Source organism: Leuciscus leuciscus (genome assembly GCF_965113295.1).
Source record: "Leuciscus leuciscus genome assembly, chromosome: 10".
Taxonomy (NCBI): Eukaryota; Metazoa; Chordata; class Actinopteri; order Cypriniformes; family Leuciscidae; genus Leuciscus; species Leuciscus leuciscus.
Window position 1 is genome coordinate 44,026,305 of NC_138734.1, and position 8,930 is coordinate 44,035,234.

Here is an 8,930-nt window from a genome sequence, read left to right on the forward strand (position 1 = left end):
TAATGAGTGGAGAACATGGGCTTCTTAAAGAAAAACGAACAGGTCTGTGAGAGCCGGAATTCGTACTGGTTGGTAGGTGATCAAATACTTATGTCATGCAATAAAATGCAAATTATTTATTTAAAAATCATACAATGTGATTTTCTGGATTGTTGTTTTAGATTCTTTCACTCACAGTTGAAGAGTACCTATGATAAAAATTACAGACTTCTACATGCTTTGTAAATGGGAAAACCTGCAAAATCGGCAGTGTATGAAATACTTGTTCTCCCCACTGTATATGAAACACAAAAGTAGATTTAGAGAAATGTTCATGCTGCTCTATTAAGGATTTTTGAAAAAGTAACAAAAAGTAATTTTTTTTTTTAGAAGTAAAATGTTTAGAATGTAACAATTTTAAAAGTAACAGTTTCTAGAAGTAAAATCTTAAAATATAATTTTAAAAGTAACATTTTCTAGAAGTAAAATCTTAAAATATAATTTAAAAAAGTAACAGTTTCTAGAAGGATTTTTTTTAGAATGTAACCATTTTAAAAGTAATTTTTTTAAAGTAAAATCTTAAGAATGTAACAATTATAAAAGTAACAGTTTACAGAAGTAAAAATTTACAAATGTAACTATTTTAAAAGTAACAGTTTATGAAGTCAAATATTTCAAATGTAACATTTTTAAAAGAAACAGTTTCTTGAAGTAGAATCTTAAGAATGTAACCACTTTAAAAGTAACATTTGATGAATGTTTTGATATGTTTACCGGAAACAAAGACATGGCAAAAATGACTTTTTTTCATTTTGGTACAACATGAAGGTGAGCAAATGATGACAGAATTTTCCTCCAGACAGCAGGGGAAAAGAAGAGGAGGAAAAAGAAAAAAAGTGTGCTTTTTATATTTGTGAACTGGTCTGTCAAGTTTAATACAGTCTAAAGCCTTTCTCCAGTGAAAATACATTTCTCTTTTGGATTTATAAAACCTGTTAGAACTCTCTCTCTCTCTCTCTCTCTCTCTGTTCTCTCTCTCTCTCTCTCTCTCTCTCTCTGTGGTCGAGGGCTCTGAGTTGCTGTATACTGTAGGAGTTCACTATCTCTCTCTCTCTCTGTTCTCTCTCTCTCTCTCTCTCTCTCTCTCTCTCTCTGTCTCTGGTCGAGGGCTCTGGGTTGCTGTACTGTAGGAGTTCACTATCTCTCTCTCTCTCCCTCCCTCTCTCTCTCTCTCTCTCTCTCTCTCTCTCTGTCTGTGGTCGAGGGCTCTGGGATGCTGTACTGTAGGAGTTATCTCTCTCTCTCTCTCTCTCTCTCTCTCTCTCTCTCTCTCTCTCTCTCTCTCTCTGGTCGAGGGCTCTGGGTTGCTGTACTGTAGGAGTTCACTATCTCTCTCTCTCTCTCTCTCTCTCTCTCTCTCTCTCTCTCTCTCTCTCTCTCTCTCTCTCTGTGGTCGAGGGCTCTGGGTTGCTGTACTGTAGGAGTTCACAATCTCTCTCCCTGCAGACGGTGGCGTCTTTTCTTATCAAGAAGAATGGCCGCTGCCTCCGTTTTTCAGACACTCTTATCAGGGAATCCTTTAAATTGAATATTTACAGGCTGATGTTCCCAGGAGCCGCAGGGCCCGTTCTCTTCACTCCGGACGGCCCTGAGCCGACGCAAACCGGATCTTCTGCAAATAACACTAAGATTGATTATGCATTCACAGGAAATGAATGCTGTGAATGTCCACAAAAAGAATGTCCTGTAAATTATGCAAACCACTTTCATTTCATATAATAGTAAGCGCAAAAGAAATGGGAAGAGAATGAGAACAGGAGAAAAGCAGTGGATTTCTCAAACAATTGATCCATGAAGCCCCGCCTCTGAAAACTGACCAATCAGAACATAGCAACAGTTGCCACATTTCTGTATCACTTATAGTGAGAAGAATAAAGACACATTATATTTTTATATTATATATTTATTATATATTTACACATTATATATACTTTTTTTTACAACAAATCTTGAGAAGTTCCTGCAGATTAAACTCTATCATTCCCAAATAACTGTAAAACATCAGCAAGAGCTCCTACATTTGCTGCAAGATACATTAATGCTGATCATGTCATTTTTAAGGATTAAAAACTGTTTCCAAAGTTCATGCAGCTTTAATATGGTATTTTGGAAAAGTAGCCATTTTAAAAGTAACCGTGTCTTGAAGTAAAATATTTAGGCTAGAATGTATCGATTTTAAAAGTAACAGTTTCTAGAAGTAAAATATTTAGAATGTAACGATTTAAAAAGTAACAGTTTCTAGAAGTAAATATTTAGAATGTATCGATTTTAAAAGTAACAGTTTCTAAAAGTAAAATATTTAGAATGTAACGATTTAAAAAGTAACAGTTTCTAAAAGTAAAATATTTAGAATGTAACCATTTAAAAAGTAACAGTTTCTAGAAGTAAAATATTTAGGATGTATCGATTTTAAAAGTAACAGTTTCTAAAAGTAAAATATTTAGAATGTAACGATTTAAAAAGTAACAGTTTCTAGAAGTAAATATTTAGAATGTATCGATTTTAAAAGTAACAGTTTCTAAAAGTAAAATATTTAGAATGTAACGATTTAAAAAGTAACAGTTTCTAAAAGTAAAATATTTAGAATGTAACGATTTAAAAAGTAACAGTTTCTAGAAGTAAAATATTTAGGATGTATCGATTTTAAAAGTAACAGTTTCTAAAAGTAAAATATTTAGAATGTAACCATTTAAAAAGTAACAGTTTCTAAAAGTAAAATATTTAGAATGTAACCATTTAAAAAGTAACAGTTTCTAAAAGTAAAATATTTAGAATGTAACCATTTAAAAAGTAACAGTTTCTAAAAGTAAAATATTTAGAATGTAACGATTTAAAAAGTAACAGTTTCTAAAAGTAAAATATTTAGAATGTAACGATTTAAAAAGTAACAGTTTCTAAAAGTAAAATATTTAGAATGTAACCATTTAAAAAGTAACAGTTTCTAAAAGTAAAATATTTAGAATGTAACGATTTAAAAAGTAACAGTTTCTAGAAGTAAAATATTTAGAATGTATCGATTTTAAAAGTAACAGTTTCTAAAAGTAAAATATTTAGAATGTAACGATTTAAAAAGTAACAGTTTCTAAAAGTAAAATATTTAGAATGTAACGATTTAAAAAGTAACAGTTTCTAGAAGTAAAATATTTAGGATGTATCGATTTAAAAAGTAACAGTTTCTAGAAGTAAAATATTTAGAATGTAACCATTTAAAAAGTAACAGTTTCTAAAAGTAAAATATTTAGAATGTAACCATTTAAAAAGTAACAGTTTCTAGAAGTAAAATATTTAGAATGTATCGATTTTAAAAGTAACAGTTTCTAAAAGTAAAATATCGTCACCTTCCTAAAATAATTGCCTAAGTCATTTTTCCGGTTTCTCAGAAAACACACAAAAAAATGAAAAATAACTTCAGAGGTTCGTTCTTCTTGATGCAGCTCCCATCTTGAAAAGCTTGTAAAATTGCCTTTTAAAATTTTAAAATTGCTTGTAAAATCTTTTGACTTAGGCCAAATAAAACGGCCTAAGTCACACTCTTGACATAGGCCATTACACTACAGGGGTAGAACTGCATGATCTGTTCAACTGAGGATGTGGGGATTTTACCAGAGGTGGCCAGCATCATGAGGAGATGACTTATGCAAAAAAATCATTTTTGTAAAAAAATGACTTAGCCAATTATTTTAGGAAGGTGACGATATTTAGAATGTAACGATTTAAAAAGTAACAGTTTCTAGAAGTAAAATATTTAGAATGTATTGATTTTAAAAGTAACAGTTTCTCGAAGTAAAATATTTAGAATGTAACAATTTAAAAGGTAACAGTTTCTAAAAGTAAAATATTTAGAATGTAACGATTTAAAAAGTAACAGTTTCTAGAAGTAAAATATTTAGAATGTATTGATTTTAAAAGTAACAGTTTCTCGAAGTAAAATATTTAGAATGTATCGATTTTAAAAGTAACAGTTTCTCGAAGTAAAATATTTAGAATGTATCGATTTTAAAAGTAACAGTTTCTCAAAGTAAAATATTTAGAATATAACAATTTTAAACAGTTTCTAGTTGTAAAATCTTAAGAATGTAGCGTAACGATTTTAAAAGTAACTGTAGTAATATCTTAAGAATGTAACAACCAAACTTTCCACATTTAATAATACAGGCAAAAGCACAATATTTTCTGATTTATGAAGTGAATCCAAAATCTCCTCTGCAAAAACTTTAACTCTAAAGTTAGCGAAATCTACCAAGAATTTTGAACCTGCATGGTTTTATCCAATGTTCAGATTTCTGTTCTGGGATGTATGCATGAAAACTGGTGCATATGTAATTAGACAATGCCTCATTTGCATATTCAAACATTCAGAACATTTATGAATGAAAAATCTGGAGAATATATGGTGAAATCTACAAGTTGAAATTTGCCTTAAAGGGATAGTTCCACCAAATAGTTGACGGCAGCCATTGACTTCCATTGGATTTTTTTCCCCATACCATTGAACTCATAGGCTGCAGTATGTATTATTATATATAGGCTGTATTATTTTACAGTGCCCTTGTTACAATGTAATTATACATTTAAGTACTGAGTAATATTAATTAACTATGTACTCACTATAGGGTTAGGGAATGATTAGGATTTGGTTGAGGGTTAGTTGCATGTAATTATGCATAATTTACTGTTATTACTATGGTAAGTACATGCAACATATGTAACAAGGACACTGTAAAATAAATTGTTACCTTAAATTCTTACTATATAGAACATCTTTTTTTAGCGGGCGTGAAGTAATTACTTATTCAAAATAAGCACCTACTCAAGAGAGTATATGATTTCTGACGCAACCGACACATTCTTCAAATCTTCTGTGTTGAGTCAAAAAAAGAAAACATACAGGGTTGGAACAACAATTTTCACACTCCTTTTAATGTTGATAATGTAAGTTATTTTTTATCAGAACCATTTAACCTTTTCGAATCATGTCCATGATTTGTGTGTGTGTGTGTAGGTGTTGTACTTGTGTGTGTGTGTGTGTGTGTGTGTGTGTGTGTGTGTGTGTGTGTGTGTGTGTGTGTGTGTGTGTGTGTGTGTGTGTGTGTGTGTGTGTGTGTGTGTGTGTGTGTGTGTGTGTGTGTGTGTTCACACAGCAAGGGTCAAAACCTTTACCAAGTTTCGTACCATTTCAATGAATAAAAACATAATTAAAAATAATTAAAAAAGTACAATTTTTCTGTCAAAAATGCCGAAGAGCACCAGAGGTTGACAATGTTGACAATGTAAGTGTTATTTTTATTTATTTATTGATGTTCTCATCATTTACAAGAAAGTGTCTGATGAATATTGCGCCACAAATGGCCTAGTTTGTTGTTCCCAGACCAGTTTTGGTTCCTGTGGTGTTCTCCAGACATTCCTGGACTGGGATCAGGAGCGTCGGCCAGCGTGTGTGTGTGTGTGTGTGTGTGTGTGTGTGTGTGTGTGTGTGTGTGTGTGTGACAGCTCATGCAGACTCAGAAACTCCTGCGTGCTGAATTAATGGGAGCAGTTGAGGGTGTAATTGCAGTGCTGGAGTCAAAGCTGTGAGACACGATAATGTCCGCTGAATAAAAGCCTGGCAGAGTTTACGCACTGAACAATATTAGCGGATTACACACATCAAACAAGCTCTGATTAATGCCTGAGAGGCAGGACACAGTCGGAACAGCAGGAAATCCGAGATAATTGTATGAATATTTGAAAGCGCTAATGACCTAAAATCATTCTGCACAATGAAGAGTGCACTAGATACGTTTGAGGAATCACAAGTTAAAATACTTGCATTTGTGCTGAGGTTGTTTCTGTTGAGAAGGACATTCACTAACATGTTCCAGCAGTTTCACTGATAATGATCTTACAGGTTCAGCGCATGCAGTTTTATCTCAGGCCTAAAGTTTAAAGGGATAGTTCAACAAAAAATGAAGATTCTGTCATCTATCCCTCATTTTGTTCCAAACCTGCATGAGTTTCTTTCTTCTGTTGAACACAAAAGAAGATATTTTGAAGAATGTTGGTAATCAGACGGTTGACCTCACACTTTTTGACTTTCTCAGTTTGTGTAAACCTACTTTGGGTTCAGAGTATTTATTTTTTCCTGCATTAATTTCACATGTCTAGTACAACTACACTGGTTTTGTTTCATTAATACGGTGTTTACTTTTTTCTTGATTTATCCCGAAAGAATTGAAGTGGAATGTGACAACATGCCCCATAGGTGGGGTTCATATTATAACATGACCTTATGACAGATTCAAATGCTATCTGATCTTATCAAAAAATATATAGGCTATACAAGACAAACTAAAATAATTTCTCAATAAAATACAATTATTAAGTTTTTCATATAAAATAATGGCATTTTTTAATAATTAAAAGTAAACTAATTTTTGAGTTTGGCAACGAACACACCGCAAAACACAGCTATAGTTCAAAATGAATAATTTCTGAAAATTGACTCTCAGTCTTTATTCACCTTTTTCTCATAGTTTCTCAATAGAATTCATAAGAAAAGCGTAGTTGTAATAGGGGCAACTGGGATTTGAACCCGGCGAGTGTCATCTGCTGGTTAGATCAGTAAAGAACTATCTCAACTGTTAAATAACAGATTGGAGATTAAAATAATATCAAATTTGTCTAATTTTAAATAAACACAAAAAACTGAGATGAAAAATTTACAATTGCTATTGTTAAATAAATGTTCTGTGATATCTTTCATTTTATATCAGATTTTTTTAATTTTGGCGCAATCTTTTCTATATGGCAACTAGTAAATACTAGTTGGTTTTTTTTACCAATGGAAGTCAATGGCTACCGTCAACTGTATGATTACCAACATTCTTCAAAATTCTTCTTTTGTTCAAAGGAAGAAAGGTTTGGAACAACTTGAGGGTGAGTAAATAAATAATGACAGAATTTTCATTTTTGGGTGAACTGTCCCTTTAAGGCTTAAAGTTACAGTTCCCTAAAGCGTTAGGCCTGAGATAAAACTGCATGCCTTGAAACTTTAAGATCATTGTCCATAGTGAAACACAAATGCTCTGGAACAGGTTTCCAGAAGTGAAATCTTAAGAATGTAACAATTTTAAAAATAACAGTTTCTAGGAGTATAAAATATTTAGAATGTAACAATAATTGTAAAAGTAACAGTTTCTAGGAGTATAAAATATTTAGAATGTAACAATAATTGTAAAAGTAACAGTTTCTAGGAGTATAAAATATTTAGAATGTAACAATAATTGTAAAAGTAACAGTTTCTAGGAGTATAAAATGTTTAGAATGTAACAATTTTAAAAATAACAGTTTCTAGGAGTATAAAATGTTTAGAATGTAACAATTTTAAAAATAACAGTTTCTAGGAGTATAAAATATTTAGAATGTGACCATTTTAAAAGTAACAGTTTCTAGGAGTATAAAACATTAAGAATGTAACAATTTTAAAAGTAACCGTTTCTAAGAGTATAAAATATTAAGAATGTAATTTTTATTTTATGAACTCCTAATTTTATGAAGACAAATATAGTTCATTTTGATTTCATGTGCACCGAGCAGTGTCATTTTAATATCACTGATGTACCGTTATTGCCTTTTATTAATATTTTGGGTTATTTTTATAGGCTATTATCCTCTTTTCATTTCAGTGCGTTTAGTTGTTGCGTTTTGTCATTTTTCTTAGTTTTTTAAACATCCATATCATTTTTATAATTTTAGTTTAGTTATAACTTTTAGTTTATTTTGGTACATATAGTTACTAAATGAAAATGAGAATTTTTGCCTTGGCAACAAGCTGAAATAAAATCAGCCAATATTTTTTATTTCGGGTAATATTTATTTTTATTTTAAGTAATGGGAATTTTATATAAAAGTAATGGCACCAAGTAATGTATGTTTTGTGGTTTATGACTACAGTATATACACGGTATTTATCAGCCATTATGAATTTGAAAGTGTTTAATTATTAGGGGGATTATTGAAATAAAGTGAGTATGACTCATTTGGACATCTGATCTCAGCATGTTGGTCAGTGATATGACTGCAATCTTAAGAAAGTAGACACATATTAATTTCTTCAGCTAGAAGGCGCGCGCCCGAGAGCTGACGTCACTGTCTGAGGCTCCGCTCATTCCCGTGTTTCTGCTGCCATCTAGAGGCGAAAGAACTACTTTGTGTAATTTATCATGAAGAGATAAACCTGTAATCTTCATTTGGATAAATATCACATTCAAAAGTGATGTGTTATAAATTTAAACTCTGTCCTGAAATGTAATCGATTATTTACAGCTCTGTGACGTTCACTTCAGTAAATATAAAAACAAAACTATGAGAATATCACGTACCACTGAATTGATTAATTTTAGTTATTTTGTGTAAAAACAATTCTCAACTTGACCTCCATTCTTATATATATATAAGTTAAAATATATATATTTTAAAATAATAATAATAATAATAACAATGATAAAATGAAATACAACAGAAAGATGACAGGCCAAAGTTTCTCCATGTTTTGTGGCATTTAACATTTTATTTCAATCCTTGAAACAAGTAAAAAGGAGGAGTGCCTTGAAACTCTCTAAATTACTGGCAGTATATATGGAAGTATTGATATATAATATACACCCCCATTTATTTTGTTATAATTTGCTTTTCGTATTGCTTAATTTGTTATTATTATGTTGTTTACGATATGCTGCTTGGTCGTATTATTAAGGTGTTTGACAACGATAATATGTTAATGATGTTTGTTATTTGAAATGATTTACTAAAGTAAAAAAAATAAAAAATAATAAAAAGAAGAAGCTGACAGCCCGCCCTCTTCCGCACGCGTCATCTCGCTGCGCGCCCCCGCGTCATCAGCGCGCGGCCTG

The 8,930-nt window shown here is 31.4% G+C and overlaps 3 protein-coding genes across 6 annotated transcripts in view; 2 read left to right on the forward strand and 1 right to left on the reverse strand.

The window, feature by feature from the left end:
- Positions 1 to 8,930, reverse strand: part of LOC309507925 (uncharacterized protein) — a 267,629-nt gene that overhangs the window by 210,419 nt on the left and 48,280 nt on the right. The gene's annotated exons all lie outside the window — the stretch shown is intronic.
- Positions 1 to 8,930, forward strand: part of rpp25b (ribonuclease P/MRP subunit p25, b) — a 96,848-nt gene that overhangs the window by 11,981 nt on the left and 75,937 nt on the right. The gene's annotated exons all lie outside the window — the stretch shown is intronic.
- cox5ab (cytochrome c oxidase subunit 5Ab) overlaps positions 8,885 to 8,930 on the forward strand; it is a 6,801-nt gene continuing 6,755 nt past the window's right edge. For all 4 annotated transcript variants that reach the window (XM_082181679.1, XM_082181678.1, XM_082181680.1 and 1 more), the window contains exon 1: positions 8,885 to 8,930. This exon is cut by the window's right edge and continues 105 nt beyond it. The gene's annotated coding sequence lies outside the window, so the exon portion shown is untranslated.